General features: G+C 50.6%; 1 pseudogene across 1 annotated transcript; it reads left to right on the forward strand.

Moving 5' to 3' along the window:
* Positions 1-2,141: 2,141 nt before the first annotated feature.
* On the forward strand, positions 2,142-2,394 carry LOC311585959 (NADH dehydrogenase [ubiquinone] 1 alpha subcomplex subunit 3-like; annotated as a pseudogene). Its single transcript has one exon. The product of its transcript is annotated as an NADH dehydrogenase [ubiquinone] 1 alpha subcomplex subunit 3-like (transcript).
* The last annotated feature ends 10,237 nt before the right edge of the window (positions 2,395-12,631 follow it).

Consider the following 12,631-nt stretch of genomic DNA (forward strand, 5'->3'; position numbering starts at 1 on the left):
TAAGGACTACTGCAAGCAGCATGGACCTCCAGATTTTTTTTTTTTCGAGACAGGATTTCTCTGTGTAGCCTTGGCTGTCCTGGACTCACTCTGTAGACCAGGCTGGCCTCGAATTCACAGTGATCCGCCTGCCTCTGCCTCCTGAGTGCTGGGATTAAAGGCGTGCTGCCAGTTTAGATCTCCAGATTTTAAGAGACCGAAATAAAGGGATCTTCTTTTGTACATACACAACCAACCAAAATCAGAGGATGAAGGTAAAAGTGGAGGCATCACAATAGCTAGTGTCAGACTGCAGCACAAAGCCATAAAAAGCAAAACAGCATGGTGCTGGCCTGAAAAAAAAGGGAGGGGATGCAGATCAATGAAAAGAGTATAAAATGCAGAAATTCATTCATGCATTTACAGCCAACTTATTTTCAGCAAAGAACCCATGAATGCACAGTGGAAAAAGAGCAGTCTCTTCCATAAACGGAGCTGGGTAAATGGGATGCAGAGAGACAGGCAGGCGGGCGGGGAGTGGGAAACAGGAGCCCCGTTGCCACACACAGACGTCAGCTCAGAACAGGCCATGAGTCTAAACCAAGTGAGAACTGCAGCAGAGGAAGCCGGAAGGAGACCAGATGAAACCAGAGCGGGAACACCCCGAGACGCTGGCAAAGACAGTGTTTTGGAGAAAACCTTCAACGCACAGACAACAACAGCAAAAATAGACAGATGGGATCGTGTCATACTCCGAAGCTGTGAATGGCACAGGGACCCGTCAGCGGAGTGAAGAGAGAGCTTGCAGACTGACAGAAAATATCTTCAAACTGTTCGTCTGGAAAAGAATTATAGCCAGAAAAAAAAAAATTATAGCCAGAAAACAACAACAACAAAAATTTGAACAATCTGTTTTGTTTTTTTTTAAATGGGGACTAGACATTTCTCAACTGAAGATAAACAAGTAAGTGGTCAACAAGTATGTTTTTTTAATGTTCAGACATGCTGATCACCAGAAAAATGTAAAATAAAGTTACAGTGAGCCACCTCACCCCAGTTAAACAGATATTACTGAAGAAACAAAAAGCAACAGTAAATGCTGGCAAGGGTGTTGGTGGAACGGTGTTAGACCAGCCACTGTGGAAAGCAGCATGGAGGCTTCCCGAACCCTGAAAAGACAACTGCTATGTGGCCCAGTGGTCCCACTACTGAGTACAAAGCCAAAGGAGATAGGTCACGTGATGAAAAAAGAGCCTGCACACCCATTGCAAGTGCAGCGTTATTCACAATGGCCAGGAGAGGAGATCTACTGAGATGTCCACCGAGGGATGAGCAGTTTAAAAGGTGTGGTCTGAGGTGGGGGCTGGACAGATGGCTCAGCAGTTAAGAGCATGCACTGCTCTTGCAGTGGACTCCGCCCGCCCCCACCCCCACCCCCACCCCTGTCCCATTGCCAGCATCTGCATCAGGCAGCTCATAACCATCTGTAATTCCAGTTCCAGGGGATCCTAATGCCCTCTTCTAGCTCCTATGGGCATCTATACTCGTGTGTGTGTGTGTGTGTGTGTGTGTGTGTATGTGTGTGTGTGTGTGTGTGTGTGTGTGTGTACAGAGCTTTAAAAACAAAACAAAATAAAGGTTCAAAAGAACGTATTTTAAAAATAAATAATGTGCTCTGTGAACCCAGCGCAACGTCATCAACCACTGAAGAGATACAATTCTGTCAAATGCAGCCAGCAACATGGACGGAACTGGGTGTTATTAGGTTACTGAGAGAGCCCAGACATAGAAAGACGAACTGCGCGTTCTCGTTCACTCCCGTAAGGAAGCTGAGAGAGTTTACCACGTAGAAGAGAAGACAGCACAGATCCCTGGAGGCTCTGCCAGGTGGAGTGAGGGATGTGGAATAGATCACGAACAGCTGAGCACAGTGGGAGGCGGGGTCAGGAGCTGTGCAGCAGGCAGGACTGGAGAACCTTGAGGCTCTCACTGGTAGAACCACCAGGTGGGAGCCGGGCGTGGTGGCGCACACCTTTAATCCTGGACTCAGGAGGCAGAGGCAGGTGGATTGCTGTGAGTTCAAGGCCAGCTTGGTCTACAAAGCGAGTCCAGGACAGTCAGGGCTACATAGAGAAACCCTGTCTCGAAAAACCAAGCCCAAGATGGCCGGGAGAATCTCCGCCTTCCTCAAGATACCTGGGCAAAGAAGCCACTGCTGGTGGTGTCCTTCTCTGTCTGGGGCCTTGCTGTAATTATGCCCAATATCAGCCCCTATACTGAGAATGCAGAAATAATCAACCAGGCCACACCCTACAGCTACCCAGTGCCTGTGTGAGACATGGGAATCTGCCCGATGTGCCCAGCCACCCCCAGGACCCTCAGCGACCAAGCCTGGAATGGCTGAAGGACCTGTGAATGTTCCTGCTGATGGAAGAGGCCCCTTCCCAGTTCTCCAATAAAAATGTCAAAACCAACACCCTCCCCCCGGAAAAAAAAGAATCATAGCTGGGTTTTTTTGTTTTTTGTTTTTGTTTGTTTTTTTGTTTTGGTTTGGTTTTTTTTTTTGGGTTTTTGTTTTTATTTTGTTTGTTTGTTTTGGGTTTTTTGGTTTTGGTTTTGGTTTTGGTTTTTTGAGACAGGGTTTCTCTGTGTAGCCTTGGCTGTTCTGGACTCGCTTTGTAGACCAGGCTGGCCTCGAACTCACAGCGATCCGCCTGCCTCTGCCTCCTGAGTGCTGGGATTAAAAGCGTGCGCCACCATGCCTGGCTATGGCTTTGTTTTTTAAAGCAGTCTTACGTATGCCAGGCTGGCCTCAAACTAGCTATATAGCTGAGGATGACCTTGAACTCCTGATCTTCCTCCATCTGTCTCCTAGGCACAGCAATCACAGGCATGTGGCACCACACCTGGCTCTGAATCCAGTCACTCTGTAGACTCTGCTCACGATCCCCATCGAACACTGGGAACCTAATAACCTAGTTTCTTCAACGGATAAATTCTAAGGAAGAATGCTTGGAGACACGTCTAGAAAATGCTGAGCAGATGTGCCAGGCAGCTGCACTGTGAGACACATTAGGGCCCTTGTTTCACTTCTTTTACTAATTTTGACACTTATGAGACAATTAGAAATTTAAACAGAAACTAGGTATTTGCCAATAGTGAGGGATTGTTGTTAAACGAATGAATACTAAATATTGCTATTGTCATTTTAAAAGCCCTAATCTTCCAGAAACACACTGGAATAGTTGGAGATTAAATTATCCATGCGTAGCCAGACACAGTGGTGCATGCCTATAATGTTAGCACTTGGAGAGGCAGAGGCAAGTGGATCTCTGTGAGTTCGAGGCCAGCCTGGTCTACAAAGTGAGTTCCACACCAGCGTGGTGGCACATGCTTTTAATCCCAGCACTCAGGAGGCAGAGGCAGGTGGATCTCTGTGAGTTTGAGGCCACCCTGGTCTACAAAGTGAGTCTAGGATAGCCAAGGCTACACAGAGAGAACCTGTCTTGAAAAACAAATAAATCCATGTCAGAGATGAATGGCATGTATTTCTAGATAATTTAAGGAGAAGTGGGTAAGGGCAACAGAGCCAGGACTGATGGGTGCCGAAAGGTTCGTTCTATACCTCTCTCTCTGGTGTTGGCTATGTTGGACTCTTCCAGAACGAAAATTTGTATGTAAATTTTTTTGTACAAATTGTTACACGGGGACCTTTTCTTTTCAGGTTCCTTAATATGTTCTGTTGTCCTTAAAAAAAAAAAAACAAAACAAAACAAAACAAAAACAAAAGCACTTTTCCAACAGGGCACAAGCTTCTCTGACCCTGCAGGAAGCTGGCAGAATTGGCTCAACCAGGCCCTGAAGCCCTGTGCTTTCACAAACTGCGCCCCCGCACACATAGGCAGATGTAACTCTGCTCACACACACCCTTTCTAAGACACATTCCCAAAGAACTGTACAGACTCTGAAAAGTCAACAAGGCTAATTGCGGGGGACATGCATGCTGGGGAACCTGGAGGCAGAGGACACATCCAGCACGGGTATGACGATGAGATGATGAGGCGACACTTGAGACAATGATTAATTAGTGAATAAAATTCATGTGAGACGAGGAGCCATGACTGTGAGCCCCACATGACTGGTTCTGTCAACCCCAGAAGCGTGAGTGGAGGCTGATCCCAGCCTCACTGGATAGCATTAGCGGTTCAGATCCAGTAAGGGAAACTAAGGCACGCTCGCTGGGCCTCCATTCTCAGATGGTTTCATTGATAAACTGCTTGTGGAATTTGGATCCTCAACACCCATGTAAAAAGCCAGGCATGGCAGCATGTGTCCTGACAAGGCAAAGCTGGAAGATTCCTGGAGCTCATCAGTCAGCCAGTCAATCGGTGCGTTCCAGTTTCAGTGAGGGACCCTGCCTCAAAAAATAAAGTGGAGAGCAATAGAGGAGACACTCGGAGTTGGCCTCCAGCCTCTACCCTGTATACATAGTCGCACACATCCACACAGAAGGAAGGCTCGTAGAGTCCCTAACCTCTGCTGCCCTTCAGGGTTCTATGTCAGCCACACTGCCTCCTCAAGCTGGCGTGCTCCTTGCAGCCTTCTCTCCTGCTCCCCTCTCCCCAAAAGCCACTATGTGCTAAACATCCCCCTGAAAATTGGCTAGACTGGCTGACCGCTGAACTCCAGGGATTCTCCAAGTTTTCCCTTGACTGGGACATGAGACACCAGACACCTCCCAGAATGGCCCCTTGGGAGGAGACACTTCCTACATGGCTGCCCTCAGCATGTATCCTTGTGGAAAGATATTCTCTCAATGAGGCGGGGGGGGGGGGGGGAGCAGGGGGGGGATCTTCCTGCTTTAAAGTGACATCCTTGTATCTTCCCTCTGGGAGATATGGAAAGGTGTCTCTTATTTCTGGGTCCCTCTCTTGTGGCCACAAAGCCTTGGGAGTATAGCCAGCAGATGACCCCCCCCCTTAACCACATGACTAAAAGATAACCAAGGGGCTGTGAGCTCCTGGTATGTCCCACTTCTAGGAGAAGGGAGTATTGTTTTTAATTATCTGTATTATCAGTAGGCCCGGCTAGCTATCAATTAAGACACTGACACTTGTTATATTTTAAAATATCCTTAGTTAACCTGGAGCAGGGCAGATATCAATCCTCTAAACTACATCCCATGCCATCTGCCTCTAATAACTTCTATCAAGCTACCTCCCATCCATAATCCCAAATACTTGCTCATGTTCTTCATCTGGGCCGAATCTCTATCCACGCCTGCCACATGCTTCTCTTCCGGCTAACCCATGGTGGCCTCTTCTCCCTTCCAGATCTTTCTCTTCTTCTTCCCAGGATTCCCCTCTCTTTCTCTCTCTCTCTCTCTCTCTCTCTCTCTCTCTCTCTCTCTCTCTCTCTCTCTCTAAGCCTGTGAACCTTAGCCATACCTTTATCCCCTCTGCCCTGCCCAGGTGGGGATGGCTTTTTATTCATCAAAAGGAGGGTCACAGAGACAGCAAGCAGTGATTTGCATCAAAATTCATTAGGTCATCCCCCCAACAAGGGAGCTCTGATTCCTTTCTCTCCCACCCAGCCTCACACTTGGTCGTGCAATCACATGGGCTGTGTGGATTCAGGGACCAGACACTCAAGGAAAGGCAGAGCAGCCCAATAGAAGGGATCTAGGCCATGGCCCTGTACAAGCCCCATTTTGCCACAAACCACTGATCCACCACCTGTCGGTATAGATAAAGAGCCTTTTGTTTATAAGGCTGCTCATAAGGGATTTGCTTTGTTTTCCAATAGGCAGCCAAGCCTAAACCACACCCAGTTTTCTGGCTCTGCTGACCCACCATGGTGCCCAGGCCCCACAGGTTATCTTAGACTAGGCTCTTCAGAAGCTGAGCCTCAAAAGATCCTTCAGGCATTGTGGGGCTGGGCAGCTGTGGAACTGGGGGAGCAAGAATAAGGTTGAGGCATGTCCAAACCCCAAAATCTCATCTTGAGACCCTCCGCTGGAGTAGGACTGCTTCAGCTCTTCCTGGGCCTGTGTTGTCCCAGTGCACTTAACCCTACACCCAGCCCCCCTCCCTGCCCCCCTCGAGGTTGTCACACAGCCCGGAAGCCAAGTTACAGGTTAAACTCCGTCTCTCCTTAAAAGGTCATGTCCAGCAAGCACCTGGAATTCCTCTTCTCGCAAATAAGGCATTCCCAGCACCTTAGCCCTGGCCCCAGCCAATGTACACTCACCCTAACTCCTCTATCCACTCCCCAAAGGTTTAAATAGCCCCCCTCCCCCATTAAATGAGCTGCCTTACTGAAGCTGTTTCCCAAGAAGGCTGTTTCTCAAGCACTCACCACTGACCAAGATCCTGCATTGTTCCCACCTGCCCTGACTTAGCTTCACTCCCTCCAGTCCAAGCTCGTGATACCCCAAAGGGGAAACAGAAACGGGGAGGCAAGGCACAAAAGAACTTCACTCAGGCCCATATCCCAGTGGGAACCGATGAAGGAGTCAGGGCAGTTGGAATGAGCAACTCCATCCTGCTGAAGCTAGACCCTAAAGGACCTTGGGGCTCATCCTGTTGTGAGCCAAGGGTCCATCTCACACACACACACTTTTTTTTTTTAAAGAAAGATTTTATTTATGTATTGTATATGAGTGCTCTATTTGCACATACACTTGTTTTGCCAGAAGAGGGCATCAGATCACATTACAGATGGTTGTGAGCCACCATGTGGTTGCCAGGAATTGAACTCAGGACCTCTGGAAGAGCAGGCAGTACTCTTAACCGCTGAGCCATCTCTCTGGCCTATCCCACACCCCTTTAAAGCTGGTCTGAGATTAGGGTTTGGGATTAGGAGTGGGATGCCAGAAACAAGGTCTCAACAGGGTGCCACACACAAGGAACCCAGAAATTGGGCCTCACATTGGGTCTTCTGTAATTCCTGCTCACCTTCGCCCCCCCCCCCAAAAGGCAAACATTGCCCTGGAACCCTCAGCCGAAATTTCCATCCATCCTCACGCCATCCATGGGTGAGAGGACACCATGAGGCCCATGGTTCAGTTGCCGGGTAGCCTGTGCTAGCAGTATGTCCCAGCACAGAATCACAGAACCGCAGAGACTTTCCTCAAGTCGGCTAGCATGGGGGGTGGGGGGAGGGGGCTGCATGGGAAGGAAAAGGGTGAAAGAAAGCTACAGAGTGGGGTGAGCTGTGAGGAAACCCCAGGGGGAAAGACATCAGGAGCTGGTGTGTAGCTCATGGCCCCAGCAGCTGTTCTACCGCAGCCCTCAGAGGTACTGTCTCACCTGGTCTCCCCACTACATTAGGACACTGAGAGGGTTCGGCTGCTGTGAATCCTGAAATAAAAGGAAATAGAGCATCTGGACACAGAAGCTGGCAAAAGGAACATGACCAGCGCAGTCATCCTTGTGATGAACGGAGCTCTTGCAGCTCTGAAAACGGAAAGGGACAGCACAGGACAGGGTCACTGAGATCCCTCTCACTGCCTGTGCACGCTTCTGAGAAACACCAGTTCCTAGCTGACCTGATTTACAAGCAGCACTGGCCCAGAGACAGCTGTGGGCAAGAGTGGCTGGGAAGGTGAGCAGTGCATCTTCAAGAGACACGGGCTCTAAGGAAAAGGAAGGGCTGGCACCTCAGGACCTGTTGCGGGTAGCTGCTCCTGTAAGGGGACAGTAGAGCCATGGGAAGGGAAAAAGAGTCAGGTGAATCCGTACTGGGTAGGCTGGCTGCCCAACACCCAAACCCCTGCTTAGGGAAGGAGCCCTGTGTGTGGTCCTGGGCAGGCAATGTCCTATTTCCCACTAGAACAGAAAGGACCAGACTCATACCTATTGTCCTGATGGCTTCAGGTCTAAGCACAGATGCCTGAGCTCCGGAAACCTGGGCAGACACTCTCTATCCAGAAACCCTGAAGGCTACTCCTGACAGGAAGGTTAGATGAGAGGTAACGGAGGGAGTGACGTGCAAGTGACTCTTGGCCTGTGTCCTGCGAAGGCACCTACCCTGTCTGCGGCCACCTTCAAGGCAAGCTGCACAAGGCCCCTCTGCCAGCAAACCTGAGCCCTGAGAGGCGTGGCAACTCAGTGAGGTTTCCCAAGGCTGACAGCACCCAGCAGCATGTGGGGACCTAGTCACGCTTCTGTCTTTGCTCCCATGCTGCTGAAGGCCTGGCTTACTTAGCCCAGCAGCCTGTGGCACTTTCCATTCCAGGACAGACACCCAGAGTAAGGCTCAAGGACAAGCCTGGCTCCATGCGGAAGACTTCAGTTAGCAGCAGCTATGGATAATAAGATGGTGAACTGGGGTCTGAGTGTGACTGGAGGAAGGGTGCACAGGAGTGGAGCATCCAGTCAGCTGCCCTTAGCTAAGTGTGTTTGCACTCTGCAGGGTGTTGCTGGAAGCTACCATGGCCTGCAGGGTCAACGTTTGGAGGGGAAGTTGGTTTGGAGCAGAGGAAGTGGACTCCCAGAGAGATGCTAGGACATCTTCAAGGTCGGAGTGGGACTTAAGGGCTGTCTGCACTGGGGATGGAAAGGAAGGGACACAGAATAGAGCTCTGAAGGCAAATGGTGTCACCTGACTGAGCTGGGGACATAGCACAAAGCAATCCTGTCACATGCCTCCAGCTCCAAACCTTTCCTTGGAAGTCAAGTCTACTCTGTGTGTAGCTCACAGGGACCAGTGCCATCTCTCCTTCAACTCCATGTCCTCAGTAAGTGCCCTCCCACCTGGGAATGTTTAAATTCAATTTAAGTAATTCAATTAATCAAATGGAATGACTGAATTGTAACTGAGCTTCATTAGTCGTAATGATCCCCATTAATTAATTGAACGGAACCAGATGTCTCTCCCTGGGGAGTGACAACAAGAAAGGTGCAACTGTAGCATCTGAGATCCTAGCTGAGCTGGCTGGGAGCAGGCTGGGGGCTCCAAGCCCTGCTTGGCTCTCCTGGTCTAGAATGCTGCCTGCTGCACAGTAGGTGCTCAGATAACAACTCCCACGTGCCAAGCCCCACAGAGAACACAGACTTCCCTGCTATAGAGATTTCATTTTCATTGGGTGCCGTGGGCAGTAGAGCACCATGGAAGGAAGGTTTGGAAAATGCATGCACAGAGCAACTGCTCCATCCCCAACCAGAGATAGTAGCTACCACTACCTCCCAAAATCAAGTCCTCCAAAGTGTTGGTACTCTAAAGACACAGAGCAGTCCATGGCTCCCACTGTACTGCACTGTGGCTTGTTAAACCTGCCTTGGTAGGTAGCCCAGTTGTGGTGGCATGGGAGCTTGGGTAGAGAGGACATCTGGGTTGTCCTTGGTTCTGCTCTCTCTGAGTGGCCGGAACCTGTGTGAGCCTCTGTGAGCTTCTGGAGAGCCCTACTGCCTGCTGCGCAGGGAGTGGGGACACAGGGGACTCTACTGGATGTATGGCAGCTAGTATATAAACACGCCCTCACATGCCAGAGTGTGCCCATGGCCCTCATGTCCTAGGCTTCAAGAAGAAGCAGAACATGGCCAGCAGGCAGATGAGGACCCTCTGGAAAGCTTGTCTAAATAGAGTGACCTCCCTGGCAGGGGTTTGGGGGGAGAGGTAAAGCAGACACTCAAGTTTCCGTGGGTGTGAGAGTGGCTGGGGAGAGTCCTGGGCAGCCACTCTTACCTTGCTGCTGGGAGATGGGGCCACTTGAATCCTGCTCCCTACAAAATAAAACTAACCTAAACAAAACCGGAAACGCACTTGAGATAGAAATGAGGGAAGCTGCTGGCAGCCCGGGAGGGTTTCACAACCGGACGGCAGAGTGGCTGGCAGCCACACAGCCAGGCGGGCAGAAGGCTTCTCCTGACCCAGCCTGAAGCCCAGAAGCAGCTCCTCCTGGGTGTGTGAGTGAGCAGCTTGCCAGGCAGGCCGGGCCTGGCTTCACCCACCCCACCTTCCAGTTCTTACACATACACTCAACTAAGCTCTGCGCAACCAGACCCTCCTGGTCCAGTCCCAGAGGCAGAGAAGGGACAAGAATGCTGATGGATAACCATGAAGGAAATGAAGCGGGCCACACGGGTGGGCAGATTTTCTGGGGAGGTGATCTCTGAGCAGAGCGTCTCAGGGGAAAGCATGCTCGAGTCTACGGAAATAAAAGCACTGAATCAGCCGGGCATGCTAGTGCACGCCTTTAATCCCAGCACTCGGGAAGCAGAGGCTGGTGGATCTCTGTGAGTTCGAGGCCAGCCTGGTCTACAAAATGAGTCTAGGTCAGCCAAGGCAACACAGAGACCCTGTCTTGGGAGGGGAAAAAAAAAAAGCACTGAATCAGGAGCAGCGTGGTAGCGGGGCCGGCTTCTAGGGGGCTTTACGGGCCACCTGAAAGGTGTTAGCTATTTTTCTTCTTCTTCTTCTTCTTCTTCTTCTTCTTCTTCTTCTTCTTCTTCTTCTTCTTCTTCTTCTTCTTCTTCAACACTTATTATGTATACAGTGTTCTGCCTGCATGTAGGCATGCTGGCCAGAAGAGGGCACCAGATTTCACTGTAGATGGTTGTGAGCCACCATGTGGTTGCTGGGAATTGAACTCAGGACCTTTGGAAGAGCAGGCAGTGCTCTTAACCTCTGAGCCATCTCTCCAGCCCAGCTATTTTTTCTTCTTACTGTGACAAAATGCCTGACAATAGCAATTGAAGAGAGGAAGGTTTAGCCTTTGGCTCAGTTTGAGGGCACAGCCTACCGTGACGGGAACGCACGGTGGCCAGAACTTGAGGCAGCCAGCCACAGTGCATCCCCAGGCAAGAGGCAGGGGGAGATGGATGGACGCTGCTGCGTCCTCTTGCTTTCTCCTTTTCATTCAGTCCAGGAAGCAGCGCACAGTATGGTGGCCCCTCCCCCTCCCGCCTCCCTCCTTCCCTCACACTTAGAGTGGGGGTCTTCCCACCTCAGTTAGCCTAATTTAGAAATTCCATCATAGCCAGACCCAGAGGTTTGTCTCCTGGGTAATTCTAGAAGTCAGTGGTCAACAGGGAAGCTTTGAGGCAGGATCTGCAGCACAGTACTGGGGCGAGGGGGTGGGTGAGGTGGGGGGGGGGGGGTGTGCTGATGATTAACAGAGGCCGCCTGCCCTGGCCTCCACTAAGGGGTGTCCTGTAAGTGCGGCTCTAGTATAGGTCTATCTGTGGTGGCGTGCGTGCTGGCCTCTGTCTCCATCGGTCCAGAGACATTAACCCAAGGCCTAGAGATGCCTGCAGGTCCCAGCCAGCTCCTGATGGGGAAGCAGAGACAATGCGTCTCAGTAGGGCCCTGATAGGTTCCTAGTCCCCTGACCTTGACCCCCCCCCCCCAAGGAGTGGAAATAGGAACAAAAGGAGCCTGCCACAAAACAAGGAGCCTGGTGTGGGACCTTCACTGTAGCCACCGGGCCATGCTTTTGAAATGTCACTGTGATCTGCACGCTGGACGGTGGCCGAAACATCTTCAAGCGGTAAGGGGACTGAAACCACTATTTGCTATTTGCCGTATATGGAAAGGAATACGGTGTGAGGTGCTAGCCAGATTTCAGCAAGAAAAGTGTGAAGTAAACTATTAAGTCCTTTGGAGCCCCACGGGGCGGAGTTGGGATGCGTTTTGTAAGTTATCTACTTTGCAGAGCTTGTTTTGTCACCCCGCCGGGCGCTCTGTAAAGCTTGCTGCACTCTGGAAGCGGAATGGCTTGCCAGGGGCAGAGCCGGCTCCCTCAGAGGGCCCTGCATGGGGAGAGAGGCGCGGCACTCTAAAGAATTTACAGCGGCTATCAGAGCTGGATAAGGCCAAGGCTCTGCCGCCTCCTGGCGGCCAGGAATAGACGATCTGGCCGCGCCCTAGACTAAGGAGTGTATTGAGGAAGAACCTGCGCATGCGCGAGCCGAAAGGCACTCCCTCTTTAACCTATGGGAGCTCACGTCTCTATGCTGTAAGATTCTCTTTCGTTATTCAAACAAAAATTGGTCACGTCGCTTTAGGGATTAGCAGTTTTCTCTCACAGAGACACAGTGACAGGGCACATCTGTCCTGATGGGCAGTCATGCCCTCCTGTAAGGTAGGCACAGGAAAACGAGACAGGATTTGCTCTCAAAACTTTGTAGACTGACTCTCCTCCCATGGCCCATCTATGCCTGAAGTCACACTCTAGCCTTCCGGCTTGGGCATGAGCATGTTTTTTTTTTAATATTTATTTATTTATTATTATGTATACAGTGCTCTGTCTGCATGTACACCAGAAGAGGGCATCAGATCACATTATAGATGGCTGTGAGCCACCATGTGGTTGCTGGGAATTGAACTCAGGACCTCTGGAAGAACAGTCGGTGCTCTTAACCTCTGATCCATCTCTCCAGCCCGGGCATGAGCATGTTAACTCCTTCCTAGCCAGTAGTAACCCTCCAGAGGACCTATGCTTGCCAAGCTAGGGGAAGCCCCTAGGTCCTGATGATCCCAAAGGGTAGAGTGTGGACACACAAGTCCTTTAGAAAGTTAACCAAGCACCTGAACTAAAACCACACACATTCCTGCTTATAGGAGGATAGGGCCTGCGGGAGTCTCTTAGGTGACATCTACAAAAGCACAGAGTCACACTGCCCTAGCAAGGACTGTATACCAAGCAGCA

The sequence above is a fragment of the Acomys minous genome, assembly GCF_964271855.1.
Source record: "Acomys minous genome assembly, chromosome: 16".
NCBI lineage: Eukaryota > Metazoa > Chordata > Mammalia > Rodentia > Muridae > Acomys > Acomys minous.